Source organism: Crocodylus siamensis, chromosome 12 (genome assembly GCF_052110815.1).
Source record: "Crocodylus siamensis isolate JL-2025a chromosome 12, ASM5211081v1, whole genome shotgun sequence".
NCBI classification, from domain to species: domain Eukaryota; kingdom Metazoa; phylum Chordata; order Crocodylia; family Crocodylidae; genus Crocodylus; species Crocodylus siamensis.
This window is the reverse complement of record NC_143406.1, coordinates 4,351,279-4,364,625: the sequence shown is the minus strand read 5'-3', so window position 1 is coordinate 4,364,625 and position 13,347 is coordinate 4,351,279. Positions and strand designations below refer to the sequence as shown.

The window sequence follows — 13,347 nt, the reverse complement described above, 5'->3', positions numbered from 1 at the left end:
AATATACAGTGCATCCTTCAGCCATCCCGCCTTGTCAGAAGTCAGAGCTAAGCCGAGTCAAACCTTTCCAGACCCTCAAAAGACTCGAGATGAATCTTCTGAGCACTGCCTAGGAAGTACTCGCCTTGGGATAAAAAACATCAGTGATTCTGTAAGCAGCATTTTTCACTATGGTACTGAGCCAATTACCCAACACTGTGGCGGATATGGGAGGGGGGTGCTGGCTCTCACAGGAGATGTAAAAGCCAAGTCCAGAGTTGCTGTGGCTCTGGCTAGTCTTGTGGCACTTGCCAAAAGCATGTTTACCCCAATGACCTGGCCGACCTCCAGCGAAGGTCACCGGGCTGATTCCTTCATCTCTTCCCTGTAACTGCAGTTGGATACCGCTGTAGAAACAGCTGATGGGTTTCACCCCAGAGGTGACTGGTGGTGGGTGTGAGGATCAGGGGGGAAGTGCTGCCCAACCTGTAACCAGGGAGAAATTCTTTTGGGACTAGTGGAGGTGCGTGTCCCTGCTGGTGCCGGGCTGGCTGGCGGAGGAGGATCGGGTGGCAGATGCAGGGGACTGAAGTGTGAGGAGCAGATCTCTGCTAGCAGAGACAGGAGGACAGGAGATGAGCATGCTCCAGACTCTCCCCCAGAGTCCCAGCTGGGGCTGGGTGGGCAGGCAGCAGTGGGGAGAGGGGCAGCTTGCAAGTGCTTCCCCTCCTTCCCATTGCCACGGCACTGTCTACTCTTCCTCCCCTGTAGCCAGGCCTGCCCAGAGGGTGCCTGGCCGTGCTTCTCCATCCTCCCTCCCCTCCTCCTGGCCCTGCTGGCTGGTGAGAGGCTCTGGAGGAGCGGTGGCTGATTCTCCCCAGATGACAGCTCCTTAGGTATAACTCAGGAGGCCGATTTTCAGATTGACAATCAGTGCCCTGGCTTGGAAAGACAAATGCCACAGGACTGTGCCTAGAAGCAGCCCTCCTGCCTGGCCCTGATTGCAGGCTCCGTCCCTGCGGGAGCCCCAGCACTGCATCGCCCAGTGCCTGCAACCTGCAGAGCCCTGGACTCACTGCTCAGAAAGAAACAAGCTGCAGTGGCTCTACCTTAGCCCAGAGGCAAGCCCCTCCACAATGAGCTGCGATCAGGATCACTGATCTAGTGTGGGGGACAGGAGCCCAGCACCTCCCAGGGCAGGGCAGGGCAGGGCAGGGCAGAGGCACCTCCCAGCTGCAGCAGCCAGGGACCGCCCCCCCCCCGACACGAAGCAGCCCCTGGGCGAGTCCAAGCCCGGCCCAGGCCAGGTGCGAGGAGGGCAGGAGGCGCTGGCGGAGCGGGAGCTGCAGCGCCGAGCACAGCCCAAGGTCACGGGCGATGCCGCAGGCGGATCCCCGGGACGGGACCGGGCAGCCGGCCTCGGGGGCTGCGGGAGGCTCCGGAGCAGAAGCGGCCACCGCTGTCCCTTACCTTGGCGGAGGGCTGCGCTGTCCGAGCCGGAGCGATCCCGGCGGCGGCAGGCAAAGCTTCACACTCCTTTGGTCTCTGCCAGGCACCGGGAGAGAGAGATCAGAGGGATGGGGGGGAGGATCCCACCCCCGGGAAGGACCTTCAGCAACCTGTGGCATCCTCCCCCGCTCCACCTCCACCTCCACACCACCCCAGGGGCACAGATCTACCCCCTTGGCACTGATGCCTTGGGCTGGGGGCTCCCCTTGACCACCTCCCCTCCAACCCCTGGGGTTGCCTTACCTAGCAAGCTGCAGCAACATGTGTCCCTCTGCAAAAGCCGGCTCCGGGGAGCTGCTGACAAGGCTCCTGCTTCACATGGCAGAGCCTCGGCTCCGCTGGCAGCCAGCTGATGAGCGCCGGCTTTGGGCGAGCTGTTTGGGTGCCCATCGTTAAGTGCAGCCATTTGTTTTGTCAGAGAGGTAACCATGACAATCCCCTTGTACACACACACACACACATGCACACGCACACCCCTGTCTTTCTCTACCCCCCGCCGCCCTCTCCCCCTCCTTCTCCTAAGGACATGATGGCACAAGTCTTCAGTTTGCATAATTCTTCTCTGCTTCGCTTGGGAGCCTTTAGCTCTGCAGCCGCAGGGAGCGGGGGGACAACACGTCTCCGTGTCCAAAATGGCCATTCTCTCGACCCAGTCTGTGCACGTCTGAGCGGATAGATGAGAGGACAACGAGAGGTCTCATATCTGCGGGCACCTCTGATAGACCCTCTCACCAGGTGGAGAGACAAGGTCTGAGATAGAAAGCAGGCTGGTGACAAGGTAATAGCACGAAAACAGTGCCCTTGAGGAAGGGAAGTTATGGGCAGCCCGTAATGGGAGTGCAGGATCCAAACAAGAATCACGGTCACTTCTCTCCCAAGGGGGAGATTTTTCACAGCAATTGCTGGGGGGGAGAGGGGGAATCATTTATTTTACATTTCTTTATTGTGGGTTCCTTGTTTTTCTATAATAGGAGTGCCCTAAATCCTGCAAAACCGGCTGCATCCACCGCTACTGGCCTCCTGCAAGACTGCCACAGTCTCTTGTTGGTACCCAATACAAAAATAAGATGTGCTCTTCTCCCCATAGCGAGCTGCCACTCACTCACTCACTGCTCCTCCTGCAGGCCCACATAGTCTTATCTCATCCTCTGTGCCCCTGTTTCTTTTCAGCCACCCATGGCAGCCACTTTTTCACATCCAAACAGGCCCCAAAACCCCTTACATTGGCTGTAGTGGGTATCCCAGAGGAGGAGTCTCAGCACTCAAAACACAGGACACCATTAGATCCATAAGCAGAAACATTAGGACTCCAGTGGCCCCATCTAGATCTGGGCCCTGTTGTGCTAGATGTTGTCCTGAGGTGCGTACAGTGTAAAGTCAAGTCTATACTGCACAGTGTTTCCCTGACTGTGTGTTATCTGGGATGTTGAAAAGCCATGACCTTCATCCACAGAGTGCCGCCTGTAAAACCCGCCATGTAAAGGCAACTTACAGTGGCAAAAGTGGCTTTTTGCTGTCTGAGCCTGTGTCATTTGGGAAAGCAATTTAGACACAACAGCAGAGGAATGCCTCTTACCAGTATAAGCTGCACTTCAATTATGGCTTTGCTGGTTTAACTATCCCAGGAAAGCCTTGGTAGGGCAGGTCAAGGCTGCAGTCCCCCTGCTTCACCTGTGGCAGGTTAAGGTGTTAGGTCTACATTGGGTCAGTGTTGCGGGTAGTCTTATGTAGAGTTGAGATTGTGTTTTTTATGGGCTGGCTTGGATAGGAATGATCCTGCCTGAGGCAGAGGGTTGGACTAGATGACCTCTAGAGGCCCCTTCCAGCCCAACTTCTCTAACTAGCCCTGAGAGGCACTGAGAAAGGAAGTGAGTGGACCAAGGTCACACAAGTGACCAGTGGCAGAGCCAGGAATAGGAGCGAGACAGCCTGACTCCCTAACTGGACTCCATTCCCAGTTCTGCCACTCACTGGCAGCGTGAGCCTGGACCTATCACTTCAGCTCCCCGTGCCTTTGTTTCCCCTGCTGTCAGAACTGAGGGGCGAACGTTTAAAGTTTCAGGGCAGGGAACGCCTCTTGCGGTGTATTAGCACAGCACAGAGCCCAACAGGCTCCTCAGTAATATAAATGGTAATAATGTGGCTGTTGAAAGGAAATTTAATATTGCTGAGAATATTGCTTCAATGTTCTTCAGGACTGAAGACTCTCAATTGTGGCAGGGATGCTCAGAAGGCCTAATTATTCTCTCTTAATACCCATGTCAATCAGAAATACTTTCTGTGAAGTCAGGGGAGAAAAAAAGTGGAAGGGCTTGATCCAAAATCCATTAACATCAATAGGAGTCCTTCAGTTGCCTACAGAAGGCTTTGGGTTAGACCATAAGGTAGACTAGCTTCAAGACTAGATTCTCCAGTTCCCCTGTGGTTGTATTGGCCTCTTCCCACTCCTTGCAGGCGCTCTCCTGGATGGAGTAGGAACAACTGGCCGGTGAGACGAGATGTTCTTCAGAACCTCCACATGTAAAAGGATGCTGGTCATGCCACCATGAAGCTACAGATCTTCCTGATCAAATCAGCATGAGACAATCACTGCATTTTGGTACCCACTCCCTACGTGACTGCATGGGCTCTTCTGGACCAGACTCCCTGTCCAAGCTCTTCTATCACAGGCAGGACCATATCTCTAGGGAAATGTCATCATGCCTCTCACTTGCTCTGTGTTTTCCATAACTCTGTGTCTCTACTGATTTTAGGGCCTCATCTCTTGGAGGAGAACAAGATACCAGGCATCTGACTATGGCCATGCCATAGGAAGACAGCAATGGCCATAATGGATCAGTCCATCTAATGCAATCTCATGTTCCAAAATTTCAGAGGAATAGGCAAGAAACTCAAAAGTTTATCAATAAAGAAATTACTTGCCCACAGGGGAAGTTTTGTTTCCAGTCCCCATCAGCTCAATTCTTGCTTGCGCCCTGAAGCACAAGAGTTTACATTCCTTATTCGATAAGTAAGACAATCCCCAGAGAGAGCCCACGTCACATGCTACAAATGCTTGTTAAACATTTGCTTTTTGGCTCCGACAAAGAAACTAACATATGTCACAAAAAAATCACTGGGATTCGTACCAACAAATCCGGCACCCAAGCCATATGTATTTATAAAACAGAGCGGAATTTGACATGGGGGCTGTGACAGATGTGAGACCTTGGAAGAATGGAAACACTGAGATTTGTCAGACACTCGGGGTAGGGGGAGCATTCAGAGAGAGTTGTATCCACGTTCTAAGTGCTATATATGTCTACTGCTGGAGGGAAGTTACAAGGCTTTTCTGCAGAACTAAGATGACTGGGGGCGATTGATGTAACTCCTCAGGCAATTAAGTCCTCAGAAGCCTCACCTCACTGGGGGAAATTGTACATCCATTTAGAAGAGAAGGCAGTGATGAAATAGGTGAAATTGGGAACTGAGCACCTTGCAAGGTGGCCAGGCTGACAGCGGGGAGGGATCTCTCGCACGATCTAAGAACGTAAGACTGATACTGACTCTGGAAAAAAGATCTGAGGAACTTGTCCGATGCCCCTGCCCAAATCCCAGCCAGGCAATGGTTAAAGCCTGGCCAGTTTAACACATGGGTAGACTCTTCATGGTTTTACTGTATTTTTTTCTGCAGTTTTTCATCCTTAAATAAATATCCTGAGCTGCATGAAACCTGGCCAGTCACTCATTAACCATCATTGTCCTGAGAGAGAGCAGAACTGCAGGTGCTGAACTAAACTCAGACCTGCTGGGATAAGCACAGAAAATTGCAAAAGAGGAACTGCAGCCTAGATCCCCAGCCTGGAGGGTGAGACTGTTGTGGGACTCGGCCCCAAGGAAGGCGACGTTGGGAAACCTGAGCCTGAGCAGAGTGCCCTGGAGGAGAGAGCTCCCTGGAACAAAAGCTGGGCCCTTTGGCTCAGATATCAGCAGGGCCGTCCCTAGGGTAGGGCGAATTGGGGTGACTGCCCCGGGCTCTGTGTTTTGGGCACCCCCCAGAGCCAGGCGGAGCGGCTGTGGCCCCTCCCGCAGGGCCCACCTGGAGCTGTAGTCTCAGCCCTGCACTGAAGAAGAATGGAAACCCCCCCACACACACCCCACTTGCAGGGGTACCACAACTCGCACAGCATTAAGGGGACTTCACACAGGCTGATTTGCCCCAGGCCCCGCACCCCCCGAGGGCTGGCTCTGAATCAGTTTGCTTTCCCACCCTGTGATTAGCAGGAACGTGCACATCACCTGGTGCCTGGCAGAGGAAGGGGAGGTATATTCACTGTTCCTGCTGCTGACTCTCCTGGCGTACAAAATCCAGTATGTAACTGCATTTGTTTCATAAGCCTGTAGCTAACATTTCCCAATTAGGGATGTCACGACTCACTACATCATTTGTAAGCCTTGGTACTTAGCACTCTTTACTTCCCAAGCTCTGGGCAAACACTACTGTCCATATTTCCAGAAGTGCTTGGCATTCGTAGCTCATGTTGACTGCAATCTGGGGCTTGCTGCTGCTGTTATTTCTACTCTCTCATGCCTAGAAACTCTAATCAGTGACAAAGGCCACCCTGTACTAGCTGCTGTGTGCAAAACAAAGAAGACAGGTTTGTCCCAGAGAATTTACACTTCAGGTAGCCAGGAGGCAAAAGGTGTACAGAAGAGGTCAGATGAGTCAGGAGGATGAGTTAATTATGAAAGGAATAGAGACCATCAGGGAGCTCAAATCTTAGCTCAGTGCTTACCTAAGCAGGTCCAAACATAAGCTCTGGGGGGGGGTTCAATACCCTGAAAAATCAAGCCCTGGCTCTTCCTTCCTGTGTACAGGCAAGTATTTCCAGCCCTGTTTCACGGATGGGGACATGGAGACCCAGGAAGATAATGCAACTGGCTCAAGGACACACTGGCATAACAGAATTAAAATGCAGGCATTCCTGGCCTCCAGCCCAATGATTATTCAATTATCTCATGCTTCAGTGTTACACGTATAAGCCTTATACATGCCCATTGCTTGTGTACTCCAAACGCAAGCTGTGTGGTTTAGGCATAAAAAAAACCCCCAAACCTGGCTCTTGCTGGACAGACAATCAGCAATTTTGATCAGCAGCCTTTCCTAGCTTGACCATAATGCAGATGTTCTAGTCTTGGATTGCTGACAGGTTATTTTTATAGTGCTACAAACCGTTGCATTAGACACAGCAAAAATAATAAGAGACCAGCTTTGACCCAAACTTCCACAAGCAAGATGAGACCCAAAGCAATTCAGAGTCAATATGGGAGCCCACGTCACAGAAACAACCACAACAGCTAGCAATAATTGTCCCCACCACTGAGGCAGGGAGGCTAAACACTGAATCATCACACCTGGAAGGCATGGCTTTAGGAGTGGCGATCCACATGCTTGCAGTGATGGGCTTAAAGACTCTGATCCAGTCAGGTACTTAAGCCAACAAGACCACTCACAGTTGTATCCTCAGCTGCCATGGTGAACCATGATCAAAGGCAAATGCTCAGGGGTAGTGGTCTGGTGTTTACATAAGCATAGATTCACTTGAAGGGAAAATACATAAAAGAACAAGGGAAAAAGAGAAAAAGCATCTTCCTGAAACTGTTAGCAAGCCCACCTGAGCTAATGTGGAAACTTGCTTACTGCCAATTGCCTCCGGGACTCCTCCTCCCTGACCTACCCTCCCTAGGAAAGATCTCTCTTTCTCTCACTCACTTTAGACGCTATTTTGCTTCTCTCCCTCACAAGCCTGATGAGATTCTGTTTTTTCTTCGGCTGTACATATTTATACTGGGAATACAGAACCAGGAATCTGGTGTTATGCACAATGTTAATCATGGCAACAGAACCGGCATTTGGAGAGTGCGTTAAGCTTTCTGCAGCTCTGATTCTGTTGTGCCTCTTGTTGTGTTGCTCAGTGAGAACAAAATTCACCCGTCTGCAGAGGGCTGGCACCACTGTCTCCCTTTTGAAGGCTTAAGTGGAATGTAAAGGGGGCATCAGACCTATATGCAAATATGACCTTATGTCCTGAATGGGGCAGGGCATATAAGTGTGTCCCATACATAGAAGCCAAGAAGTCACATTACCAAATCCTTCCTCTACAGAACACATAGAACAGCTTCAGCTGTAACTTCACCTGCAGAAACATCAAGGGGTGACAATATCTATCAGCTGAGAGCTTTTGTCCTCTTGGAACAAGTCCCAGTAGCAGCCTTGAAGTCCTGAAGAGTTTCATGAGCTGTTGTTGTTGAGGTTTTTTGTATGTCTATTTGTTTTTGTTGGATGGGTGGATTTTGCACATCTCTGCACTGCTTCACTTTTAGGGTTCAGACTGGAGAAGCATTGTAGAAGAACTAAGAGAAAAGTTAGTCTCATGGGACCCCAATATGGTCAGAACGAGCAGTGACACCTGTGCATCCCACCTTTGCAGATCCAGGACATGCTGACAGGTTGGCAGGCCATCAGATAATTGCAGCCATGCCAACAAGCCAGAGGCTGCCACTGTGTACCTTCCCTTCATGCCAGTGTCTTGTGGATAGCACAGTTTAATCATTGCAAAGGTAAAGAGCAGTTTGCTGCTTCTAGTGCTCACGCAACAATTTGAGAGGGCAGAAGAGTAGATGACCTCAAGCGCTCAGATGCATAGTTCCTGTTGGAATTAACAGGAGCGAGGTCTCTACAAGAGAGCAAATCTTGGTATAAATCTAGCAACAGTAGTCTGAGTTTTAGTCTGGATTCACTGAATGTTGTCCCCAATCAGATAAAGTGGGACTGGGTCATCTGGGATGGGGAGTCGAAAGAGGTCTGACGTGTTGCTAGCCACATCACTCCCTTGTGTGCCCTAATCCCAGTCGCCTGATGGACCAGTCAAACCAATCCTTGATGATGCACCTAAATCCTGTCCCAAACTCTGTAGTTAACACAAGGGACTGAGAATGTGGGTTTCGATCTCAGTTCTGTCACTGACTCACTCATAATGACCCTCTGGCAAGTCACGTCATTTCTAATATCCACATTAACCCCAATTAACAATATTAATCTCTCATGCAACTCGAGAGTCTGCAACCATCTAAAGGAAAGCACTATGGTTAGATCTCTAGCACCTTTTACATTTGTCTTTGTGAAAATCTTGCCCTTTACCTTTAAAATGACTGATAGGTTTAGGAGATGAAACAGAATTAATATGCAAATGGCAGAGGGAAATGGAATGAGAGATGAGGGTTTTTGCATGTGAAAGGAGCGGGTTGCAAAGAGACCGGAGTCACCGTGCTCCAGGAGCAAAACAGGAAGCTTCCCCATTCCCAAGGGAAGGCCTCATCTGCACCCCTGTCTTTTTCTGGGCTTCCTTTGATGAATTATTTTATGTATTTATTTATTGGCTGGCCTCTCTTTTGACTGTTCACCTTTTAAAACTGTTTGGTTCCCATTGAAAAATCTCCTTGCGCTCAGCTCGTCAGCTCCCTCTCAGGAACTGCGATGCGTTGCCATGGAAAGGGCTGTGATGTCACATCTACAGATAACATCGCAAGACCCCCAAGTTCATTTTGCAGCTGGGCAGAGCTTGAGAAGCGCCAAGAGCACAGGAGTGTTCGTTGAAAGAGAGGAAACTTAATTAGACTGGGGAAAATGGGTGAGAGAACAATGCACTCAATTGTTACAGAGCTCTCATCACACCAAGTAGCAAATATTGCCTGGCAAACAAAAGCCCAGAGAGCAATTTACAGAACTAAGGACAGCACCTCCTAAGCAGGCAGAGAAGGGGAAAGTAAAAAATGGAAGGAATGAAAGGCAGCATTAAAGAACTAGGGCCTGATGCGATCCTTGGAAATGCTGTCAGTGCCTACTGACTTCAAGGGGCACACATCACGCTGAAGCCAGGCTACAGTAAAGGAAGAATGGAAGGTGGAGGGAGAAAATTAGATTGGAATTGATTAGAAGGAAAATTCAGGTTTAAGAACAACAGCTGAAGGGCTAAATTCAGCCTTTGCTGACACACTGATATCAGTGAGATCAGACAAGGTGGAAACAGAATTCAGCCCAAGCAGGAGATGCGATTCAGTGGCTCGGACAGAGGAGGGAGGTTTCAGACTGACAGGGCAGTGGGGATGCAAAAGCAGCCCCCAGCCCTTCATGCAAGTGGAGGGTAGAAGAGCAAAGGTAAGCAGGCCCCCAAGGAGCAGAGCATGCAGGGAGGTGGGTACCAGCACAGAGGGGTCTGGTGGAGGGAGTCCATGAAGAGTTTGGCAGCATCAAGCTGGCTATGGATATATGCCAAGTCCTGATCTCACACACTCCATGCCCATCACCCAGTTGTATTTTAAATGGTTTTGTTTAGGAGCCAGTCACATTGATTTTAACAAAAGAAGCAACTGCATGACAACCCTTCACAGCACTGCTGCCTAAAAGGGGCCAAGATGTCCACTGAAATTGAAGCAAGGAGATTTCAGAGCATGCAATTACAGGAAAGTCTGAGCAATGCACTTTATCTGGCAAAACACTGTAAAGGTAGTGTCATTTGGGGCTAGCCATATTTCTGGCCACCCCAGAGGCACTCCCCCACAAAAACCCTGGCTCTTGCTTCTTGGAGCTTTCCCTTGGGTACAGATAATAGGAGAAGGTCTGGTGGATGCAGATGGCTAGCGGGTGTAGAGCAGGAGAGACCTACCCAAGGGAGAAATCAGAGGGAAGTGATAGAGAACAGGGAACCCAGTCCACAGTGATGAAGCTTCTCCACACTTGGCTCAGAAACCAAACTAAGTGGATCCCCACCATGTAGTCAGTCCAGCTTGGAAAGGAACATCACCAAAAACACCCCTAGAGAGCCCGATACAAATCACCTGCAGAGGCTGACACAACTGCAGAGTACACAGGGATTAATACCATGAGACAGGCCCTGTGAATGTGAACACCACCTGTGCACATCTTGCCACCAAACTTTCTCTGTAGCATTCCCCTCCCACTTCCAGGAGCGTAGGACTGGAAGGCACCTGCTGGGTCATCAGCTCCCAACCCCTGCTCACAGGTCATATAACTTCTTCCACATGCTAATCAAGCTCCATCTGAAACTAGTGCTGGTTTTGTCCCCACTCCTCCCATGGGAATGCTCTTCCAGACCAGCTCTAACGGTTAGAAACTTTCCAACTTCCAACTTAAATGTATTCATGGCCAGCTTATGCCCATTTTCTTCCCCAAGTTTTGCCCTTGAACTGAAATAACCCTTCTCCAGGCCCGGTGTTTACTTTCATGATGTGTTGGGAAAGAGCAATCACATCCTTTCTCTGCTTTTATTCTGTTAAGGCAAACGAAGCCAAGCTCTTTTAGTTCCTCTTATATGGGATCTCCATTTCCCTGATTGTTTTCTCTTCTCGTCCCAGTGAAAATGTGTCTTTCTTGCACAGGGGTGCTCATAATGATGCACAGTATTCCAGAGGCTGCCCCATCCATGCCCTGTACAATGATATTAATGTTTCTTCTACCTACAACCTACATGCTTTTTTCACAGCCTCATCACACTGACAGCTCAATCACACTGGGATTGACTAGTACCTCTCTCAATAATGTTCTTGCTGCTTCCCAAGATCAAATGCAAAATGGGATCACCTCTTGTTAGCTAACTGACTGTTTGGTGAAGAAATCTGTCAGCTGTCACATCTGGAAATACCCAGAGTTTACTATTATTTTGAGCAGTCCCTATCTGGCACAATTCCCAACACCATTTATCTCTCTCAAACAGTGGTTCTCAACCTTTTGAGACTCCAGACTCCTCTCATAGTTTCACAGTTTGTAGGGTCGGAAGGGACCTGAGCAGATCGTTGAGTCCAACCTCCTGCCATGGCAGGAAAGCTTAGACTTGAGCTGGCATTTTCTGAGGGGTCCCTCTTCACCCATTTTTTTTGACTACAGAAAAATATAATTCTGTTGCCAAAATTCAAGACCATTGTAGGGCAGAATGATTTTAATACCACTAATTCCTATCTGAATTCTATCAATTTATTTTGAATCATGTTTGCACAGCTAACATTGTCTGGCACCCTGCGACTTCCTTGTAAGGATCTCAAGGCACCCCGGGGTGCCACAGCTCCCTGATTGAGAACTATTACTCTAAAAGCATTATAGACTCTCTATCCATCCTCAAATTCAACACAGAGGGTCTACAGCAGACTCCAAACATCACCCCAAGACAATCCCTCAGGGCTGATTTTAGCCAACCACTGCACAAATGCAAAGCTTAAAAAGACTTTGACCTCATATATTATCAGTCCCCTCCTCTGCTAGACTCTGGTTCGTCATTCTATTTAAAAAAAACCTGTATAGAGCTTGGATGGATGAAAGCTTCTGACACAGGAATACATCCATTATATCTATACAACATCATTTTCTGCATTCTGGAGGTCTCACTCATTACTCACCTGCTGTAGAAAGAAAGGAAGACCCTGATCCCAAGTACAGAACTGGGGTTGAAGGCAGCACTAACACTGCACAACGGGACAGCAATTCAGGCATTCCCTCCTCTGTGATTCACTAGATCTCTGTGGAGCCTCCTGATTCTTCTTGCGCATTCCTGTGCGTCTCGTCTTGGAGGTTAGACAAGTATCTGTCAGGGATGCTCTGGATATCCCTGATCCTGGCTCGGGGCAGCAGAACAGACTGCACGATGTCTCAACGTCTCTTCCAGCCCTGCATTCCTACAGTCCCTTCCTATGCTCTTTTTCTTCACTGAGCTCTCTAGCTAACCCTTCAGGGTTTCCAAATCTTGTGATTCTATGGCAAATCGCACCATATTTTATGCTTTTCTTACAGCCTCAGTTCCTTAAATTGGGGAACAATGCGACAATCTCCGTTTTTATTAAACATGTAAGCTCCTAGCCCCCGGGGCTGCGGTGAATGATTTGAAAATGAGAACTGTGAAGGCTGAGAATCCAGCTGGTTGACGCAGAAGCCCACATCTGGACAAGAGGAGAGCGGTTATTTTGAAAACGTGAAGATCCCTAAACTGATCTCCGCATTTTGAACAGACCAAGCACGGAGATTTTCTGACACACAAAGTTAACCCTGGCTAGGCAAGCACAGAAGAACAAAAGCCGGATTCAGAAACCACCCAGCGCTCAGCTCCTTGCCTATCATCTCTAAACCTGCCGGGTGCCCTTTCCGCCGGCTCTTCCTCTCAACCTCTCCTAGCGTTTCTCCTCCAGCGGCGCCCACGTCTGACAGCCGCTCACCGGTCTTAGCTGTTGCTCCGCCTGCTTGTATTTAGATTTCAGTTCCCTGCGTTCCTGGCCGCTCATTTGTTTTAACGACCAAAACTCCCACCCAAGGGAAGGGCCAGTCTGGCAGTGGTGGCCTTAGGGTTGCGGGCACCCCGGGCAAGAGTCATTTGGGGCCCCTTCGAGGCTGAGCGTCAACGACCTAGAAGCCAGTTGGTCATTTTCAATTTCCATTTCGCTTTGGCCTCTCCACGAAACTGCAACAAAAGCGTCCTCGTGCAATATTAAATATTCGGTGCGATCGAGTTTTAGTTTTAGTTTTACGATGCCCTCCGCTAAGGCCGTGACTGCGTCCAGTGGGCACCTGCGGTAGCTCAAAGGACTGACTGTCACTGATCTGGGGTCACGGACCTGGATGACGAAGCAAAGCAGAGCAGAAAAGCACGGATGTGCAGGCTCCTTTGGGGGCTGGGCAGCAACCCCTGGGTCTCTCCCCTCCTGAGTGGGGCACACACCGGTGTCCCGGGCAGAGCGTCCGGCCAGGGCCCGGAACACACGCGCCGCGGCACCGGTTCCCGCCCGGACGCGGGGGACGCGGAGCGGTCGCACATGCGC

General features: G+C 49.9%; 1 protein-coding gene across 1 annotated transcript in view; it reads right to left on the bottom strand.

The window, feature by feature from the left end:
* The window catches only part of VWA5B1 (von Willebrand factor A domain containing 5B1), a 59,089-nt gene extending 53,618 nt beyond the window's left edge, over window positions 1–5,471 (bottom strand). Inside the window, exons 1-2 of the mRNA XM_090024224.1 lie at window positions 1,732–5,471; window positions 1,450–1,524 (exon numbers count right to left, since the gene is read on the bottom strand). The gene's annotated coding sequence lies outside the window, so the exon portion shown is untranslated. The remainder of the gene's footprint in view (window positions 1–1,449; window positions 1,525–1,731) is intronic.
* Window positions 5,472–13,347: the final 7,876 nt, after the last annotated feature.